Consider the following 22834-nt stretch of genomic DNA (forward strand, 5'->3'; position numbering starts at 1 on the left):
TTTGTATTTACTCCTAATTCAGGGGTCAGTCAGGTTTTTAGTGCAAATGGGAAGAGAATCTCTTCGCTTGAAATAAAAAGCCACCCTAAATGCCTTAAAAAGATGGGTGCTGCTGGTGATACCTCAGCAAGTAGAAGCTAAGTCTGATCTGGGTAACTGTGGAAACGTGGGGGTGCAAATATACTAAAATTCCTGCAAGTAAATGTGTCTAATTGGGTATATACTTCTAAGAAGTGTTGACTGCAGTTTGTAGGGACATGGGGAACAGAAGAGAAGTTGGTCAGAGTGGGGTTGGGGGTTTCCCTTATGACAAATTCAGCCATCTGAAAGCTTACGCCACCCTTGGCAGTGGCCTGGGAGATACAACTGAGGACATTACCTTTCCAATGCCAGAGTAAAGAAAAGGAAAAAGTGTTTCATGTTTAAAGCATGAAATCTTGATCTGGAATCTTGGGTAGAAGCAGTTCACCTTGATATCAGCTAATTCTCTTCCTCATCAATTTGATTCAGAGGCCTGTAGCATCTGTACAGGAGCAGATAACAGGTGGATCCTTCTTTAGCAGTGACATGTGCATCCCAGCTTCAATGCCTTCTAATTTTGCAGCAATGTCAGTGGTCAGGACCATTTGGTAATGTCCCTTCCAGCAGGGCTCAAGGGCTGTCTTCCTCCAATGATGCTTTCGGAATAGCCACTCACTGGACTCTAGACTGTGACCAACAGGATCCAGGAAAGCTTCTCTAATCTGTTGATGATATGCTTGAGCATCAGACACGCAAGACTTACAGTAGCTCGTCATACTAGCATGAGACAACAAGGGATCAGCAGATGGCTGTATACCAATAGATGTTGGTCTGCCAATGACTATCTCATGTGGAGTGAATTCACATTTCCAAATGGGATACTTCAAGTAGTCAGCAAGACCAGACACAACACCTTAGGTCAAAAGAGTCCAATGGTTTTGAAAAGTTTAGAAATTTTAAATTTGAGGATACCATTAGTTCCCTCAACCCTGCTTGATGACTGAGGGTGATAAAGACAATGATAATTCCAAGAAGTTTGCAAGGTTTTCATTAAGGCTCATCTGATTTTCCCTGTGAAGTGTGTGCCTTCATCACTGGAGACTGTGGAAAGTATGCCCCAAGTGAGAAACACATTCTCTATCAGTTTCTTTGCCACTGTGAGGGCATCAGCTTTGCAGCATAGGAAGGCTTCAATCCATCCAGAAGACACACATAAGATAACAAAAGCATGATAACCCATACTAGGTAGCAGTTTATAAATAAAGTCGAGCAGGTGTTCAAAGCATCCAGATGGAAGAGATCTGAGGTCTCTGGGGACAAAAATAGTTTTTCTAGGATTATGGAACTGGCAGGTCAGACATAGCTGGTAGACGATTTTCACAATTTTATAGACATCTCCCTACCAACATCTATTCATAATTTGGGTCATCTTAAATGTACTGTGGTGAATAAAAGAATGCAAAAACCTGAAAAACAGGGTATGGGAGCTGGGAAGAACCAAACACCCGTCTTGGGTTTCCCATAGTGACAACTATTTGTTTAACTTACAACCATTGTTTATCCATCTTAATCTCTTTGATTCAGGAGCAGACTGTTGCCATGTTACAAGGACATCATCGGGGTGGCAACGATCTGGCAATGAGGGGACATTTTTTGCAGAAGCAGAATGGACTTCATCCACATAAGCCACAATCTTTATAGATTCTGTTGCTGCTGCCTTTGCATGAAAGCCAACTGGGTCATTTCCCTAACACTCAGGTTCAGTCCTTTTAGTTTGAGCCTCAATTTTGATAACAATTGCACAAAGTAAGAGAACAGCAGTAAGAAGATCATTCACATGTTGCCCAGTTTTGTTTGTGGTCCAAGAACATGTAAGAAACCCTTTTGTTTCCATAACATATCAAAATCAGAGACAACCCCAAAGGCATACTAGTTACCAGTATAAATATTAACAATTTGCCCTTCAGATAACTGGCATCCTAGGGTAAGGACATGGAGATCTACTTGGGTGGATTTAACTTGTGGGAGGTTTCCCCTTTTGAGTAGGACATATTGGGTAGCAATAGCATAGTCTATTTGAAAATTCCTTTTTTTCATTTTTATAGTATGACTCGTAAACAAAGATTATATCAGGATTAAAGGGGGATTTCATAAATCATGATGCAGAATGACAAAACAAAACATTATTACCTGTCAGTCATGGGGCTCGCCTTTATCAGGTAGAAGTAGTAATGTAGCAGGATTAAGGGCGTTGCAACATGTCAGATGTAGATTAGGTGGTGCAAGCAGAAGGCTCTCATAGGAAGGTTGCCTACTTGCAGAGAAATGTTGAGTCAATTCAGAGTTAGGAGGGCTTCGGACGGCATGAGAAGTTTGCAAATAAGTGTCATTTCCTTGGGTTGAATCTGCTGAAGCTTCCAGTAACTTGTGCAGCTGTGGTTCTAGCCTCTAAGACAGCTGGGATAGGCATGAGCAAGTCAATCAGGTTGTATGCTCTAACAGGCAACAGGCCAATGTTTATTACCATGCTCTTTCTTACATGAGCATTCCCAGGGCTTGATCATCCTTTCACACACGAAGTGAAAGGTTTTTTGAATAGTTAGGTGGCCTTATGGCAGGCAAGCAGTTCTTCCAGTGCTTGTTCTAGTCTTACAGAAGCCTACTCATGTTTGTCTTCCCAAGTAAAGTGTTCAAACCAAAAGTTTAGTTCATACAGTGGGAAAGTAATAGAGAAAAATTAGGAAGCCATAGTCTACAATAACCAGTCAAGCCTAGAAATCTACAAAGCTGTGGCTTAGTTATGGGTCTAGGAAATTCCTAGATTAGCTTATTTCTTCTTGGAGACAGCTGAATTCCTTCAGTGCTTAGATCGTGACCTAGGAAATATCCCTAGAGATTTTGTGTCCCTTTTCAGCTAACCCTTGTAGCAAATAAATGGAATCTTTATGAAAGCTTCTTTCTTAGCTGAGCACAGCAAGAGGTCATCTACATATTATAAAAGGGTTGCTTTCCCAGGGAACTGGAGGGTGCTTAAATCTCAGTGAAATACTTGAGAGAAATAAGAAGGGGACTCAGTGAACTCTGGAGGCATGACTGTCCAGGTGTTTTGTCTATTGTTCCAAGGAAGAACAAATAGATATGGCTATTCGGGTCTACAAGGATGCTGAAAAATGGTTAACAAGGGTCTGTAACAGTGAAACATTTTGAGCCAGGAGGAACTGTGACAATAGGGTTTTCTAGTTTGGAATGACTGGAAAACAGGGAATAACTATCTTATTAACAGCTCTCAAATCCTGGACAAATCATCATGCCCTCCTATTACGTTTCTGGACTGGCCAGATTTGTGTGTTTTGGAGACTAGCACAAGGAATGATTAGCCCCTGGGCTATTAGGTCTTCTGGAAGCTGTGAGGCCTTATATAGCCTCAGGCTTAACGGATATTGAGGTAATTTAGGGAGAGGATTAGTTATATCTATCTGAATCTTTATAGGTTCTGTATTTTTTATTCTTCCAATGTCAGTATTAGAGGTAGCCCACAGATTCTGAAGCACCTTGATTAAATTAGGGGACTTTTGCTGGAATCCTTCCTCTTCTATGTCAAGGATAAGTCTCTAAGGAACATAAAAGATCAGGTTCAGGTAGGTCAGGAAACTTGAAGGGGAACTCTCCATTGGAAGCAAAATGTATTATTAGCCTTTTGAATTTAGAAAGGAGATCTCTACCTAATAGATTGATGGGGGCTATATCATACAGCAAAAAAGAATGTTTTCCAGTAAAAGGTCCCATAGTCATCTGTACTGGATGAGAGAAATTCTCTCTGAACGTTATTCGATACCCCCACTGTGGAAACCTTTTTACTCAGGAATTTGTTGTCTGATGATGGTGGGGTTTAAAGTATAAAGTGTAGCTCCAGAATCAACTAAAATCTGGCAGGGTCTCCTATTAATTTTAATTTCAGTTTCCTCAGGGCTGTTTAGGGGAATTATTGATAATAGTTTACCAGAGAATCCTTCGGAGTTCCGTCACCTGTGGGAGGGGTCTATAGCACACACTCCTTTGGAGGTACACAGGAGAGCCTTGAAGAAGAATTTGCATGGGACCTTTAAGGATAATCTCTTTTCCAGTGTCCCAGTTGATTACAGCTGAGACATTGATCTTTAGCATTTTAATGGAGACCCCTAGGAGGGTGATTGCGGTCAGCCCAGGTTGTTTTAGGTCTCTGGTCTTGAAGCTGCTATAGCTATAAAGTTAATAGCTTGGTGGATTTTTTTTCTTTTTTTTTTCTTTTCTTTTGTTTTTTGTTTGTTTGTTTGTTTTGTTTTGTTTTGTTTTGTTTTTGCAATCTTGCTCCAGCAAGATCTTGCTCCAAAGTTCTTTCAAAATGCTCAGCTATGGTCATGGATTGAGTCAAGCCAGCAGTGTTCCATCCTATTTTCTACCTTTTTATCAATCCACCAGTCTCAGGAGATAATCCATGTACAAAGAGGGCAGGCTGGGTGACCTTATTTATTGTATGGAACCTCAAACACCATAGAAAAAAGGCTTCCAACTGGGCTTTAAAGTCTGCTGCAGATTATTTTTTTGTTCTTGTTTGCTTAAGTTTGTAAAATAGACCAATCAGTGCATGTGGGGGAGACTGTAGGAATACCTTTAATAAATCCAGCTGCTATTTTGTGAGCTTCTGCTGGCTCCCAAGGTGCTGAAGACTAAAGATCTCAAATATCATTCTTGGGGTTTTGCCATCTTGCTTCCTCCACCTCTTATTGGGTTTCGTCAGGTCCTGCCAACATGTGTACAAGCTGATAAAGAACTGGCAGACAAGGGTCATAACTGCCAGTAATGACTCTAAATTCTTAAAAAAAAAAAAAATCGGGGTTTCCTTGGGTTAGGAAATTCTTTAACTATGGCCCTTAGTTCAGTCTTTGAACAAAAGGTGAAAGATAATCTGAGGAGGTTTGTTTGCAACCTTGACTAGTTTTATTTTAAAAAGTAACTATTAGTCTCTTCAGAGTAGAAAGGCTGTTCAAATGGAGAATTAGTTAAACATGAGTCCTCCAATGAAAAAGGAAGGTGGCAAGCAGGAGTCCTATCAGTCCCATCATCTTTTGTTTAGATACCTCTGTGTCTTTAATTTTTCATTAGCCTTTTGTAAATGAGTCTTTTAATGAAGTTATTTCGGAATCATGATGACTTTTGGAAACTTCTGCATACCAATTAAAGTAAGCATCCCATTCTGTTTGTTCAACTTGGGATCCCTTGCTCTCAAGTACATTTCTTAAATGAGCAATCTTGTCTAATTGGAATGTTCCCTACAATGGCCACTGTAATTCTAGGCTATTTTTAGTAAAATTTTGCCATTTTGCTAGATATCTGCAGCTTCCAGGACTATAGCTCTTAAACATAAAATAAGCAGGTGTCCTGGAAGGTAGCACGCTCATCTCTGGATATAAAGGAGTCCACTTCTTTTAGTTAGGCCTTTTGGTTTTTGGGAGTGAAATTAATACCTAAGAGGGCCTATCATGGGAGTCTTCTTGAGGTGGTGAGTGCTCTAACAGCATTTAAATGCTCAACCTGTGCCCACCAATGTTTGTGGTTTTTTGAACTCCTGAAACTTCCACTAGCAACCAGCCGCATTTAATTTTCACCTGAGACCTCCCACCAGGCCCAATCTGGCCAATATCAGATCCAATACGACCAGACCCAATCCAGTTTTTAAGTTGGATGAAGTTGAATTCTAGTGGGTAACTACCAACAGTTCCCTATGTGGAATACGCAGTTAGGGAAGGGATTGAACCAGCAGACCACAAAGAATGGGGACTGTGAACTGATTCCAAACAAATTAGGAACTACAGCTGCCACCAGCAGTTTCCAACATGGAATCTGGGGATAGAACCAAGGGCTGGGGTTTCCAATCAAATAGGGAACTGTGCAAAATCAGCTAGATAGGGAGCTCAAGGTAAACAGGGTGACGCTCAGAACCAAGAGGAACTTACCACGGCCCTCAGAAATGGCAAGACAGACAACTCAGGGATTCATGGGTACTGTGCTATGTTTCTCATCGTCTCCAAAGCCATCAGAAGTGTTCTTCAGATCCTGACACTGCCACCAAATACGTTCAAGAACAAAAACCCAGCTGAATAAATTTAAAACTTTAATTGGCTTTATTCAGCGACTCATGAATTGGGCAACATCCCATCTAATGAATAGATGGGCTTCTGAGAAACTGCAAAACGGAAGGCTTTTCATAGGCAGAAACTGAATGAGCAAGTAAGTTATTAGCAAAATAAAAGAAAGGATTGTTTCAGACAAGATCCCTACCCCTTAGGGGTCAGGGCACACGGGGTCTTACCATTCAGAGAACCTCACTAGCCCTGATCAGGATATTCCAGACTGATTGACTTAAAATTCCATTCCTGGGAGAGGCTGAAACTGCCATTAGGTTAGGTATTGAGTTCTGGTTGGGCTTAACGTTTCTCCATTTTGGACCTGTGTTTCTTTTTTAAGATGTTTTACTATGGATCTCTTTGTGGGCAGTGGTATCCCATTGGTAGCTTGAAACTGGCTATATAGTAGGGGTATTTATGACATGGATATCAAAATATGCTGTAATTGTTCGTTTTTATAACCTCTTTATTTCAGAAAGCCACTTGCCGAACATTTGCAAGCACACCACTTATCTGCACTCATATAGAGCACACATGTTTGACTTGAGAATTTACAGAAAATATATTCAGAAAGGACATAGTTATAATATCAGGCTAGGATGCAAATTCTCTAAGGGTAACAATAATGTTTAACTTTTCTTTACAAAGTGTGGTCAGAGCAATACAGTACGTGGGAGTTAACTTCAATCAAACATTTTTAAAAGGAAGAAAGAAGAAATATGGAATGCTAAGAATAAAGTAACACTTGAAAATCAATCTAATTCAGGGTCAACATTGTACAAATGAAAACTAAGCCCCAGATTTGCTCATGCTCAAACAGTCAAATACTAGTGAAAACAGAGCTTACTTAAGAAAAACAAAATGAGCAGCTACACTGTGGTGAGCATAGTATACTGTATAGAGATATTGAATCACTATGTTGTACACCTGAAGCTAACGCAGCATTGTCTGTCAACTACACACACACACACACACATTTTAAGGAAAAAAGATAAAGAAAATGATGGTAGTTGAAACCCATTCGGGACACTGAACCCTACCAAGGCTGCTGCAAAGCCCATAGTGTACCTTCCTACAAACTGGAAAAAGTTGTGCCTTTCCAAAGGCAGGTGCATGTGGAATGGAGGGTAAGGGCAGGCTGTGTTTCAGATTCCACTGGCCTGTGCAACTAAGCCCCATTATTCAAAAGACGACCTATCATTAATCATGTTACAAAGACCTTCTTAATCTGGGCTATATGTGCATGAGCTAGGGGTAGTCTGAGCCTTCCATTGGGCACATCGGATCACAGCCAAGCACTCAGGAAAACTAACAATTGAGAGAAATCGTAAACTCAGAAGAAAATGTCAGTCAGATAAATCTGAATTTATGGAGATTGTGTGGTAAATCTAAAAGTTTTAGAGTTGGACAGAAATGGATTTTAATTCCAGTTTGGCCACTTAGTAGGCAACCTCACTGAAACTCCTTTTTCTTTTCATCTGCAAAAGCATAATACCATGCTTCACAGAATCTAGACTATGTCAATTTTAAGACTCATCCTCATTACAGAGGTTTTTAAAAATGTGAAAAAATGGCCAACTGGGATGGCCAAAAATATCCTTATTTCAGAGATGTTCAGACTATAAAAATTGTGGCCTTAGAGTCTATGACATATGGTAATACCGTCACCCCCCCATAGGTAATGGCTCTTCTTTGTGAAGATTAAATAAGATAACATATGTCAAGTTTTTGGCATAGCACAGTCAGTGCTCAATAAATGGTGGAAGCTGTTAAAAAAAAAAAGGAGAAGAAAAAAGAAAAACGAATACTCTGTAATCTATAGCAAAAGCAGAGTGATGTATATTTATAGTTCCAAAGCCACTGTATTTTCCTAGCCTCCCTCATTTGCTCTGTTGTCTAAAATGATGTTGGAATAGAGCTTTGCAGAGGAAAAGAAATCAATATTGCTTGTGGACACATAATTTATTTCAGTCCATCTTCATACATCTTAACTTAGACATCTTATGTGTCAAGTTAACGAATAAACCAAAACTATGTTGTCTGGGCTGTCTGTCCAATGCCTCAGAACAAAAGTAATCCAAATGCTTCTAAATAAAAATGCTGGCTTTGGGATTAAAAAAAATCACCCAAATTTGGACATGTGTGACAAATGTTTTTGCATTTCATTTCCTTTAACAGGAAGCTGAGTCACTGTCACAGTGATTCCCAGACTTCGGGTTGTAACACCTCTGTAATGTTCCATGAAATTTTCAAAATAAATTTCACTTCAGTTCCTCTCCATTTTTAAAATGTAGCACTTTTAGAGCAAATGTAATTGGTAAAATAAGTTTTATTATATTTGAATGGAGAATTTGCTCTAGAATGTGAATCATTTCTGTGCTGAATAACCTCCCTGAATTTTAGAATTAAAGCTAATAAGACCATGTGATGGAAACTCTGATTTTATCTACTTGCTTCTGCCTAGACCTTATATTCTCCCCAACTGAAAATGTAAAGGGTTTTCAAGGGGAGTGGTATTTTAAGTGTGGTCCTCAGACCAGTAAATTACCTGAGAACTTGTTAAAAATGCAAATCCTTAGCCCTAACCCCAAACCTACTAAATCAGAAGTTGTGGTATTGATGCTCAGTAATGGGTGGTGTCAAACTCCTCCTGATAATACCAATGCACACCAAAGAGTGTGAACCACTGGGATCTGATGGGATCTCTGAAATGAACTAGGAACTTGGATACTTCCAAGAATGTCCTCTTACACAGGAAACAGATCTAAGGTAACACAGGTGTTTATGTATGTAAATTACATATCCAGGAAAATAGTAAAATATGCTGTCACCAGATGTTTCCAAACATCCAGGTGTTCTTAATTGGATTCAGATATCTGAATGATGGTATGGACTTTTCATCTATCATAAATCATACAAATGAAGAGTTTTACTTCCTGTTAACCTTTCATTATAACAGACACCCATCACCATGTACACCCCATAGCACCCTCTGAATTCATTTGGCCCGAGGGCATTCTTTTTTAAAGAACTATGTGATCAGTCGTATGTAAAATCCTGAAATCCTTCCGCATTGGGGAATTGCATGTGGCTATGAGTAGCTCTCATCTATTTCTTTTTCTTTTTTTTTTTTTAACTCTGGGGAAAAAATTTTTATTTTATTTTTTTCATAATAATATTTTTTATTATGTTTGTCACCATACAGTACATCCCTGGTTTTTGATGTAAAGTTCGATGATTCATTAGTTGCGTATAACACCCAGTGCACCAGGCAATACGTGCTCTCATCTATTTCTTTCCACTAGTTGACCTTCCTTTAAACACCTAAAAAACCTCCAATCCCTAATATTGCTCAACCTCCTTCTCCAACTGGATTCCCACTGTATACTGGTAGTTCCCAAACTTTGTTCATCATTGAGCATCCCATTAAATTATGTTCTCTTGTTCCCACAAATGACTCCAGGTATTGCAGTATTTTGTCTAGTAAGAACTATTAAGGAATACTAATTTTGTTTTCTTAGAGTCATTAAAGGCATAATTAAGAGGTCCATCATACTTTTGATTCATACAAGTTCCCAACTATTCTTCCAGCACCTTGTTTGATAACGTCAGGGTTTTGTGTATGTGTGTGGGGGTATGTGTGTATATGTCTGTGTGGCTGGCCAGTTCATGTTTATGCTTATAGTTTCTTACAGAATTTTTAAAATATTGGACATAATATTTTTTGTTGCCCAATATGACTTACACAATCTCAGAGGAAACAGATCTCTAACCTCTTAATTCTGCTGATAGTGTCTTAACACATGTATACTCTCTGGCTCCAACCATTCACAGAATTCTATTGCTTTGAGATTAGAGTGCAAAACTTTCCCTTATAGAGCTAACAAGGAGTCTTCCTCTTCATGCATCCCCCTCACTTACCCATATCTCTGTCCTTGCTCTCTAAACCCCAACTACCCTGGCCATCTTTCAGTTGTCTGAAAAGGTTTTCTCTTTCCCACCCCAGAGCCCTTGCACATGCTCTTCCCTCTACCTGAAATCTTCTCCCAACCCTTCTTTGCTTAATATTCATTCACTGTTCAACTCTCAGTTCACATCTCTCTTCCTGGAGACAATTCTCGAGTCTCCATCCTTACCACTCACTTTCATCATGATGACAGCTCTAAGGCTAGATAAGGTTCCCAAAGTATTATCCTTTATTACTCCATGTTTTTCTTTCATTGCAGACTATACCATATATTTATATAATTATTTGATGACTCTCTCTCCAGAATGTAAGCTTCATGGAGGCAGAAGCCACGTTTAAATAGCTCTCTTTAATATCCTCAGTACCTACTATATGGTACTCATTAATAAAAGCTCAATAAATACTAAATGAATAAATGCAAAAATGAATTAAATGAACAAATATTTTGGGTTTTGATTAAGGCTGAGGTAAAGAGTAATTCTTGAATGGCTCCTTATTGCCTGGAGTAGAGAATCTCTGATCCTCAAACTAATAGGAATTCAGAGTCCTATCTACATATCTGACATCCCACTGTTGCTGGATTTTGTGACTTCACATGGAGATTTTTTAATGACATGAGAAAATGCTCATTAAAAAATTTAAATATAAATGCATGAAATACATTTTTATATTCAGCGTGAACTGGAATGTGTAAGAATACAAATGGATGGCAGAATAGTTTCTGACCTCTTTACCACCTTGTCTCATCACTGTCAATCATAGATGGGGAGGGAGGCTTTAAAACAATAATGCATTCAAATTGTTATAAAAGGAAATCAACAGTTAGAGCAACAATAATAATAGTAGCCAAGTGCTTGCAATGGGCCAGGCACTATTCTATATGCTTTATGTGTAATTATTAAAAAATAAACTTAGGAGATATGTCCTATTTTTTATCAGATGTGTTTACCTTTTAGATGTCCTTCTCCAAAAACTGGCTATTTACTAATGCCCTCCTAGTTCCCTAGGGAGAACATTTCAGAAAGAGGTTACATGGACACAAGAGAAAAGAAAACGATCAGAAGGATCAGGAATCCTGAGTATTCTTTGGAGAAAAGAAAGATGGAGAGGTAGAAAAGGAAGGCAAGTTGGGGGAGGATATCTGATTACCTAGTTAAAGGAATTCAATAGCATTTGAAAAGCTTCCAGAAAGGAAGAGAAAATAAGTATTTTTGTACCATAGTTTGAGAGCTAAGATAGTTAGTTGTTAGGTCCTAGGGAGATCAGAATTGTTCTGGTAATAGCCAGTACCAGCATTAATTTCCACATGTGGTAGAATATAACAGCAAGGACACACACACACACACACACACACAATTAAGGACTAGTAGAAAATGGGCTAACATGTTCATATTATTTACGTATCCTATAGCGGTGAATTTGTGAATGACTATTATTTTCCTCTCTGTAATATATTAATGATAATAATTTTACAAGTTAAACCAGAAGTTGCCGGAACACATATTTTAGTCCACTGTTCTGGATACCACCATCAGGTTTGTCCCTATAAATAATTTGCTGTTGTAGTTTTTTGCCATGTTTGTATCTTCATTCTTCAGGTCAAAGGACACCTGAGGATCTGAATATTCTATAGACACAGCCAGAATGTAAACAGATTGCAAAGGGACTTGTGTTGACTCATTAAATCCATGCTTGGTTTAAAGCACAGTTTGGTTACGCTTGAACGGGGGCAAAGGGAGAGAGAGAGTTGAGAAAATTCAAATTCATTTAAATAATGCTGCACTTGAGGAAAAGACAAGGTTTTTTGAGCTGATTTTCTGGTTTCCTTCTATATATGCACTCATGCATTCAACAAATTTACTGAATGCCAGAATTGCTAAAGGCTGTAGGGTAGAACAGAGCTTAAACTTCAGTGGACTTAGAGAATGTATAATCTGTATGTTAGATACTTTCTGTTTAGCCTACCCTGAATTGACCTTTTTTTTTTTAAAAAAATGATTTTTTATTATATTATGTTAGTCACCATACAGTACATCCCCGGTTTCCGATGTAAGGCTCGATGATTCATTAGTCGTGTATAACACCCAGTGCACCATGCAATACGTGCCCTCCTTACTACCCATCACTGGTCTATCCCATTTCCCCATCCCCCTCCCCTCTGAGGCCCTCAGTTTGTTTCTCATAGCTGAATTGACCTTTTTATCTAACATAATCCCATGGTCTTTTGGAAACATAGCCTCCCCATTCAGTCTTACTCATTCCAGGTGCTTTGAGAAGGACAAAGCCTTCTTCAGGGATGAGCACATGACTGAAGTCTGGCTGATGAGAGAAACACCCCAACATATACACACATAGAGAAACCATAACTATTTTAGGAGCACTTTGTGACCCAAATCAGTCCATTAATAGGGATTCCCAAATGTATTAGAGAAGGTAACACAAATTGCTATTACAAACTAACCAAAAATGTAGAGCAATTCATATTAACTAAAGTTTATTTCTTGTACAAAGTCCAAAATGGGTATTCCTGCTTGTTGGGTGGTTCTTTCCAAAGTGGTAGTTCAAGGACTCAAGCTCTATCCATATTTTGGCTCCAATGTCTTTACTACTTGAGAGCCAAAGTTACCATGTAAGCCTCAAGCCGGATTTAAGTAGGGAAAGAACATGGAGAATTGCATGTGGCTAATGTGGAAGTGACACGTATCAGCTCTGCTCACATTCTATTGTCTACAACACTACCTCATGGCTGACTGAGGGAGGGGCTGGTAAATGTAGTCTTCCCCTGGGCTCAGGAAGAAAAGAAATTGGATTTGGAAGAAATTGGAAACATCTAGTAAGTCTCTGACATAAAGACTTTTCTAGATTTATTAGAAAAAGAATGTATCTTTTTGGAGGAGTGACCAAACGATAGACATAAAACTGCTGGGAACCACTGCTACCACTTGTACAGAAAAAAAGTTCACATGGCAGGCCTGAGGCTTCTATTCTTAGAAAGGACTGTTTGCCACGTTGGCCCTAGATGTTTAGAATGTATATGGGAACTAGGATTCCAGAGGGTTCACACTGTCTTAATGGGTGAGAGTGGCTCCTGGTGCTTCAACTGTTTATAAAAACAATGTAGTTTATCCTCAATACCTGCTTTCCTCTGGGAGTCTGGAATTTTGGTTCATGTTAGGCAGAGCATGCCTACATGGTGCCCCCACCTCCTAACAGAACCTGAGGCTCTAAGTCTCTAATGAGCAGCATTTCACATGTATCATCACAACTTGCTGGAGGAATTAAGTGCATCCTGTATGATTTCATTGGGACAGAACTCTTGGAAACATTAGACCTGTTTTCTTTGGGAATTTGTTCATGTGGATTTTCTCTTTGCTGATTATGCTATATATTTGTTTACTATAATAAATCATAGCCTTGAGGACAACCATATGCTGAGACTTGTAAGTCCTCCTGGCAAATCAATCATCAAACCTGGGGGTGGTCTTTGGACCCTCAATACATCACCATGTGGAATGAATCTTCCTGGGATCAAAGCTAATGCAGAGGGGAAGAGTCAAGAGATGCACAGAGGCAGATTCCTGATGGCATTCTTTGATCACCCAGATCAAGCTATAACTGCAGTCAAACAATTTCTGAGCTTTTAAGTTATCTGAGCCAATACATTTACTTTTGGGTTTACATCAGTTTAAGTTGACATTTCTTTTACCTGTAACCATAGGTAAGACTGATTTATATTGTTTGTTATCTAACATATCTCTTAACACTTGAAGATATGACTAGTTGCTTCACTTGACGGACATAGAGAAACTAGAGACCCCTGAGGCAAAGCCTAGGAAAAGCCTCAAAACATCAGTCTAGCCTGAGAATGATGGAGAGGGAGCTCCATAGCAGTCATGGAAAAACAAAATCACTAGAAAATAGGGAGATTAGAATGAAAGAATCCAAAATCAAATCATGGTAAAAACAAGTTAGCAAGAGACAGGCCTAGGGTATTTGGTGGCAGAATGCCAATGTCTATAATTTGTGCATAGACTCTCTGTGTGGGGAAGCTAAATCCAGTAGACTATACACTCGGTAAAGACAAGAATTTTGGCCCATTTATTGACAGCTGAAACCCATGTGCCTAAAACAGAGCCTTGTTCATACTAAGTACCCAATAAGCATTTTTAAATAAATGAAAAGATACAGAATTATATAGAAAACATAATTGTATAGAAAACAGCTACTTTGAAATCAGGGTATTATAGCTACCATGTTTTATTCATTCTTTAGTTTCTTTGGTGATAAAGTCAAACAATGTCTGAACTACAAAATGATATTGAATATTAAGAAACCAGGTTATTTAAATGAGTAAATAACTTTTATGTAAAAAAAGAAAGAAAAGGTCAGGAATGGAACTCAACATAACATGGGAATAGAAACTACACTCGTTAGGCCTGCTGAACTCCCTGTAATCACATGCAGATTTTTTTTAATCAATAAAATAAACCATTAAAGTCATCTAATACAGGGGTTCCCAAATGCTTCTGCAAATCAGAACACTCTGGGACCATATAAAAAATAATAGATTCCTGAGTCCAGCCTAGACCTAGTAAATCAATAGAGAGGTATGAGGCCAAGGGATCTATATCTTGAACTCCCCCAGGTGATTCTAATAATAGCCAATTTGGGGACCTCTGCATTTTATCTACAGTCTTCATTTCATAGATATGAAAACCAACACCCAAAGGCAAAACTGGCTTGTATAAGAGAGGGTGATTTTACTGGCCTCAGGATCAGAACTCAAGGGTTCATATCCATCTAGTATTCTCCCCATGATACTTAACACTACTAAACTCTGGGTCAGTACCCAAAACACTCAGTACTCCAAACACTTGCTTTTTGTAGGTTAGGATATTTGCTAGGAGTTACAAGATAGGATTCCCCATCCACTCAACCCAATCATTCTTCAGAGTTCAAACACAGAGGGCAAGAAATACAGATGCAAATAGCACAGGAAGACCTCTTGGATCCCCTCCTGAATTCAAGATTCTAAATTTCTAATTGTTAGTATTCACACTGAGGCCATACCTCTGAGTTGAAAGCTCAAGCCACAAGAAGTCTCAGACCACCATATTCAACCCCCGACCCCCTAACCCTAGAGATGCACGCACACGCACACGTGTGCACGCACACGCACGTGCGCACACACACACACACACACACACACACTTGGAGCAAGGCTCAGGGATGTAAGTCAAATTGAAACATGATGACATTGTGATGCCCCCGTCCTGATTTTAATATTTACAATGTAAAAACCCACTCCTCATTTATAAACATTCACTCCCTTTCCTTATTGCCTCAGACCTACTGTTTTCATGGCAAATAAAACTAAAGTAAACTCACACTAAGTACCCTGAAGAATCTTGGAATGTTAAATTTCAGGACATGGAAGTCTGTGAATCAAAACACTGGAGCTGTCAAAACCACAGAAGTAGTTAAGAATCAATTTTGTCTTACCATCTTACCAACCAGTACCCATGACTTTTTTCCACCATTGTGATTATGAAAGCAACACTTTTTTTTTCTCAATTCAGAAAGCCAATTGGAGCCTACACTGATCAGTGTTTTTGTTTTTGTTTTTATTTTGAAAATCTAAATGGAAAATTGCAGTCTTGGTGCTAAAACAAATGTAAAACAAATAGATTAGAGCGGGCCTCTTTGTCTAAAGACCAAGTGTTCTGTTTTCCTTGAATATTATTTATTGCATCCAGTAGAGGATAATCTTTGGAGAATTAAAATTCATCTGAGTTTTCTGAGAAATGCTATTTATTCTTGTAGGAAAGGACTTGACATCAGACTGATAAATTAAGCACTTACAAACAGTTCAATGACAAAAAAAAAAAAAAGCAGGATTGTGACTTTGTAATTATCTTACTCTTATGAAATTAGCATTTGACATGGGAAAAAAAGATAAGGTTTACCATAGCTAATTCTACTGTAGATACATAATTGTTAAAAAACAAAATTTAACTGAGTAAATTTAGAGATCTAATTGGCTTTTATTCAATGAGTGCAGCATCCCATCTAGCAAATAGAAAGGAACTCCAGAAAGCTGTACAAAATGAAAGGCTTTTTTAGACAGAAGGGAGCAGGAAAGGTAGTTTCTAGCAGAGTGGATTGCTTCAGACAGGGTCATCTTCTTATGGGGGACCGAAGGGGTATATCCGGTGGATTACCTCACTGGTGCTGACCAGGTGTTTCCAGGTTGACTAGTTAAAGGTTACACTCCTGGGAGACGCTGAAACTACAATGAGATTAGGTTGAAGTCTCAGTGTGCTGACATGGGACTTAGCACAAGTGACTGCATTTGGGTCCTGCTGTCTCTTTTTTTTACCAGTTTCACCATGTCACTATCAATTAACTCACTGGAGGCCGTTCAGGTATTTCTTGTCACATTTAAACTGCTGCAATGTTTGGTTCTATCTTTTGTTCCTCGATTTACAGCCTAATTTACTTGCCACATAAACACATGTGCTCATGCATTTATCCACTTCAGTGAGAGCCTTGGACCATCTGAGCATATTCCATCACATCTTTGTAATTCAAAAAGCCCTTGGATAAAGGAACTTCACTCCTCAGTTTTGTATTTATGAGCCGTATCTGAGACACCACACTAATCAGTCCAAAGCCATTCGTATTTGACACACTTTTCAGTTTCTTTCAGATTCCAGTATCATTTCTGCTTCATCACTTACTTTTGCAACATACAATCAGCATAGTACCATGTGTGCTGTGCACTAATATTCTGTTTCACATCCGCTACTTAATTATCCTAAATACATTTCAATCCTTGAAGACAAGAACCATTTCTCTGGCTCCTTTTCCAGACTTAGCCAAGGGTCAGATATATCATACACAGTAAATAAAAACATCTACTAATTGAGTTCAACGATTACGTATTGACTAGTTATTCACACCTCAATTATTTGGGGGGATCTACTAAGACCCAGACTTTATTCTTTATCACAGCTTCTCAAACTTCACATGAGTCACCTAGGGATTTCTTAAAAATAAAGATATTGATATAATCAGTCTGGGTTAAAGATTGACACGCTATAGTTCCAACAAGATCCCAGGTGATGCTGATGCTGTTCGTCAATGAACCAAACTTGGAATAGGGAGAACCTAGACCAGGAATTGGCAAACATCTCCTGTAAAGGGCAAGATTATAAATATTCTAGGTCTGTTGGACCATATAGTCTTTGTCATAACTAGTCACTTCTAACTTTGTTGTGCAAAAACAGCCACAGATAATAAGTAAATGAATGCTGTGTTCCAATGAAATGTTTACAAAAACAGGAGGCCAGACAGACTTGGCTATAGTTTTCCTACCCCTGACTTAGATAATGAGGTCACATAAGACATGGGCCCTTCCCTTATGAAGTTCAAGTAGGGAATATCTATAGGTATTTAATTGTTAAAGTTTTAGTAAAATGAAATACAGATAATCTAGAAGCCAAACATCTTAATTTTGTTTGGTGGTTAGTAATTAGCTGCTGGTTAGCAATTCGCCTGATGTTAATTGGCTTAGATTGGTCTCTCTCAGGCTTTTCTACGCTAGCAAAATAGAAAATTGATGATTTTATAGTGTATGCAGTCCATGATGTAGTTGGTCAGCCAATTTCAGGTAAGCATACATTCTTTTTTCCTTGCTACTGTTGTTGACTTTTTAAAATTATTTTTTAAAATGGCGTTCACTTGACTTACCCACCCGAAGAGGGTCTTTTATATAATTGAGAAAATTCTGCCTTTTCTACTGGTCCAGGAGATGGCCAAGAAATCAGCCCAGAATGTAATTGCCTTGTTTTTCTTTAGTCTCTGCTTTGCCTTTTGCATTGTTTCCATTCTATTCTTTCTCTTCCATTCTGAGGTCTGAAAACCTCGTAAGTAAATGTCAATACCTACTTGTACCTCTCTATTTCCTTATTATGATTGATTTCCTGAAAACAGTTATTATGTACATGGCCAATTAGTCTAAAGAAACAATGTCACACTATACACAGTGGGGTTTTTTTGTTTTTTTTTTTGTTTGTTTGTTTGTTTTTTGTCAGAGAGAGAGCATGAGCACTAGCAGGGGGACGGGCAGGCAGAGGGAGCCGCAGGCTCCCTGCTGAGCAAGGAGCGGATGTGGGACTCAATCCCAGGACCCTGGGATCATGACCTGAACCAAAGGCAGACGCTCAACCGACTGAGCCACCCAGGTGTCCCTAGACAGTGTTTTAATGACTGGAGATTGTCCTTGATAATAGGAAATTTTCAGTATTCTATGTTTGTGGGTGGGCCCTGCTCCTAGGCTCTGAGGGAAGCTATATTTTAACTGAGGTCAAAATGATTTGTCAAAACCTCAAAGCATGGGCTCTTTTTCTGCCTCAAGCACACATTGTACATCTGCTTCATTAAAGAAAACCAAAAAGAAGCATTTTGAACACAAGAAAAAGAAAGAAACATCTCTGGTTCCCATAAGATTAAAGTCATATACTAAAAACATAAGAGAGAGTATGTAACTTTCTGGAATGTCCTTCGTCATAATGATTTCTAACTCTTTACGTTAAAAAAAACATATATAACCCTGCACCAAATGTTCCTTCCCCAGAGCATTCTTCTTTGTAAAGATTGCATATCACAGGCAGCTCACCTAACTTGGGCTTTAATAAAACTCTTTTCCTTTTTAATTTTTTTAAAAAGGTTTGTTCATTTTGTGTGTACATCCTGGAAATTCAGTATTGTTGTTTTTGTATTCATCTCTCTCTCAACAAACAATTATAGAGCGTACACTATATCTTGAGTCCTATAAGCAAAGAAGAAAGGAGGCAAAAGCCACCGCACCAAGTGCCCTAGTACGCGGGAGGTTACCTTCTCTTTAATTAAAAAAAAAAAAAAAAAAAAAAAACCAACAACAATTTGCTTCTGTCTGCAATGCAACTGGTTAAGTCCAGTGCCCTCCCCAAGTGCTTTGGATTATTGTTAAAAAATGTGCTTTGCCCCTCTTGTTTTTCACCTCTTGGGGCACACTTCCACTACCAAATTTTTCTCTCATCACTCTGGCCATCTCAAAATTGCCACCACATGCTTCTATTTTTTTTTTTCCTGATTCATTTGGGACAAACCTTTTCCTTTCCTTCTTCAAGTACCACTAATACTTGATTGCCGCTAGGTTGTAGAGGAGTCCAAAATTCCTCTAGGACAAAATTACAATGCAAGAAGGAAAGACCGAATACACCATATCAGATATAAATATTCTTTCCTCTGTTTGACGCATCAGCCATACCTTCTTTTCACAAGTCCACCACCTGTTCCCTCCCCTACATGTCTTTTCACGTATAAACTCTATTCTCACTAGCCCAGGAGGCACGCATTTTTCTGTAGCCTACTTCCATGCAAAACAATGAATTTTCTCTCCCATCTTCTCCACCTCTCCTTATTTTCACTCTGCTCAGTAGGAACCCAAAGTCCAATAATATTGTAACAATTTCCTCACCCAGAGAGGACAACACTTTAGTTGACACTATAGATCAGTTTAGCTTCTCATTTTCTCTACTTTGTTTCCAAAACAGCCTCTGGGCTTCACTTTGGCATAATCAAATATTCATTAAAGTGTCCCCACCCCCATTCAAAAAAAAAAAAAAAGTCCTCTCTTTTCCCTCATATGACATTCTCATCACCTCATAGAAAAATGAAATAGCTTTAGGCAGTTTGCAAAAGAGTGATTTTTAAAAATTATTTATTTATTTATTTATTTATTTATTTATTGTGGTTGCCTAACACTACGCCAAAGAGGAAACTAGCTGGAACTGTAATAAATACATGTTCAAAGAATACTGAGAGTGTAGAAAAGGACTGGTTCAGGAGGGAGGAGAAGAAAATATGCATTCTTGAATATGCCATCCCTGGTAGGTCTTAATCAAGGAGCTAGGAGACATCTCGACATGTGTGTTAGCATAGAGGTGGGTTTGGAGTTTGGGAATTGAGCCTTTTAAAAAGTAAACACATTTTAAAATTATAGTTCATGTGACTGAAAAGGGACCTTTATAATTTTAGGGTGGCAAGCTTGACCAAAAATATATACCCAGGCAATGAAACCTCAGGGACACTTATAAGAACAGGGCCACACACAGAAGTGATGTGTCTTCTGTTTTACCGGTTATATTAACTCTCAGAGATTCCTCTGGTATGCTCCAACTTGCAAAGGGAATCCCACAAAAACGTCTGCATGAGCCCTGGGCATCATTAGACCATGGATTCTTTATATCTTATCCCTAAGATACAAAGCTAATAGGGGTTCTGAAAACCACTAATACCAAAGCCCTTATTTCTATAGACAGAGACTATGTCCCAAGTAACTTTCTCCTGGTTGGTAACAGATCTGAAGTGAGAATCCAGGTGTTCTGCTCACATCTGTGTTCTTCTCACTGCTCCAAATTTCAGTATTATTGGCATTGAAGGGTGTCATCCTGGAGATCTCCTCAACTTCAAAATGTCTGATGTTACAACCAAGCCCCTCTGAGAACAGAACCGAGATGTGCTAGATACTTGGAATGAGTCACCTACAGCTCACCATCATATTAGTGCTTGGGATAACATATATATTCATAGAGGCAGCCAAAAGTACAGCTGACTCATGTAGAATGGAGAGAAGTGCCACCAATTATTATGGACCAGGATTTCTCGTCCTTGGCACTATTGACATTCTGGGCGGACAATTCTTTGTTACAGAGGCCTTTCCTATGCCTTGTAGGATATTCAGCAGCCTCTCAGACCTCTACCCATGAGATGCCAGCCACAACTACCCTCTTACTCTTCTGCCAATCTCCAGACATTGCCAAACGTCTTCCAGGAGACAAAACTGCCCCCCCTATGTTGAGAATCACTATTATAGACTACACAAATGACATCTTCCCAGATTTCAACAACACACCTTGCTGAATTAAGGGAGAAACCCACCCTGCAAAGCCGTGACTCTCTCAGAGGGGAAGAGTAATGTCTGGATTTATTGGGAATCAGAAATCTGGTTTATGGTGGGGCTTTCAATGCAGAGTCTAGATTAGGATTAGGTAAGAATCAAGATAGAACAGTTCAATAATGGTGAAAAAACAAGTATTCTGAAGTGAGGAATTCAAAGAATCTCAGGGTACAAGCTGTCTGTTGAAGAGTTCATAGGTCTTTTGTGAGGTTCCTGTACTGAACAACCAAACATTTGCAGGGAAAGGGGAGCTGTGGAAAGACAAAGCACACTAATGAAGACAGAGAACAGCAAAGTGATGTCAATGTAGATAACAGGGTGTGGCTGTGTTTCCTAGTGTCCAGGCTGAGTTTGTGGGTGGTTTAGGTTCTCAACTGCCAGCCTTTAAACAGTTTCTGATTTACTGCTCTACCCTGGTCTTCATTTAGATTGGACTGTTTTTCCCACTGGTCTTAAAAAATACCAAAATGTCCTTCTGAGCCAGTGTGGCAAACATGTTGCCCATGTGTATTGAATGCCAAGAATGCCAAGGTTTTATTGAGGACTTACACATTGCAGGAGAGTTGTCAAACACTCTGAGTGTCATACTTGTCCATTTCTAGTCTGTCAGGTGTAAGGCGACCTTATGAGTTACTCATGTTTGTCGAGTCCACAACCTTGTTGTTATAAGGATGTTGGCTTTGCGTGGAGTCATTAATTCCTTAATTAAATGAATGTTTGATTTTAATTTTAACTGCACTCAAATGCAACACCCCAAAGCTGGCTCTGCTACTCAAGGATCTATAGACCATGCTCTCCAGCAGTCTGATTCAGACACTGGCCAAAAATAGTCTGAGGATACCACAGCTTTCCTGTTTCCATCCTACTCAGGGGTATGTAGTTCTTTGGTGATGAATGCAAAGAAGAGGTTAAGGTCCAGGCTGTGCAGACAGATAGCCCTGAGTTTAGAGCCCAGGTCTACCATGAACCTGATATACGACCTTAATTCCTTTACTTCCACTATCTTATCCATAAAATGGGGATAATAGTGCAAACTCTTTTATAGGGTTTTTGTAAGGATTAAATAAATGAATGTTTGTAAAATATGTGTGAAGACACTACAGTAGACCTCTGTTGATGTTCAGCATCTATTTAATCTACGTCTCCCATTAAGTCCCAGATTTTACTCTGGAAAATCACCCATTCCCAGTCTGTAAGTGTCAGGTTGATCCCAACTACTTCTTCCAGGGGTGAAGCATGTCATCTAGGTATAAACTAATAATTTCATTCTATCATATTGTCTACTTGCTTCAGGGACCAACACAATGATCACAACTAGGTGAAGGAGCCCATTAGCACCAATCCCTAGCTTTTCCCCTAATTGTGGGGAAGTGGCATTTGCCACTAGACTCAAAGATGTGAAGCTCAAGCTGCCAGGGCCATCCCAGTCCCCCAACTTTCTATCCCAAACAAAGCCTGAGATGGACCCCAGGACTTGTCACATCACTTATGTGCTTGGTTCAGTGGTCTCTGACACCCATTCCATTCATGGATTTTCAGTTACATAAGCCCACAAATTCCTTGTTTCTTCTTCTTACTTGCAACTACAAAAATCATGGCTGATGTGAATGCCTGGCAAATAGTATTTAAGTGCTTTTACTATTATTATCTATAGGATTCCTTCGTGTCTTTCAGGGC

This window comes from Ursus maritimus, unplaced genomic scaffold (genome assembly GCF_017311325.1).
Source record: "Ursus maritimus isolate PB19 unplaced genomic scaffold, ASM1731132v1 scaffold_14, whole genome shotgun sequence".
Classification (NCBI taxonomy): Eukaryota; Metazoa; Chordata; class Mammalia; order Carnivora; family Ursidae; genus Ursus; species Ursus maritimus.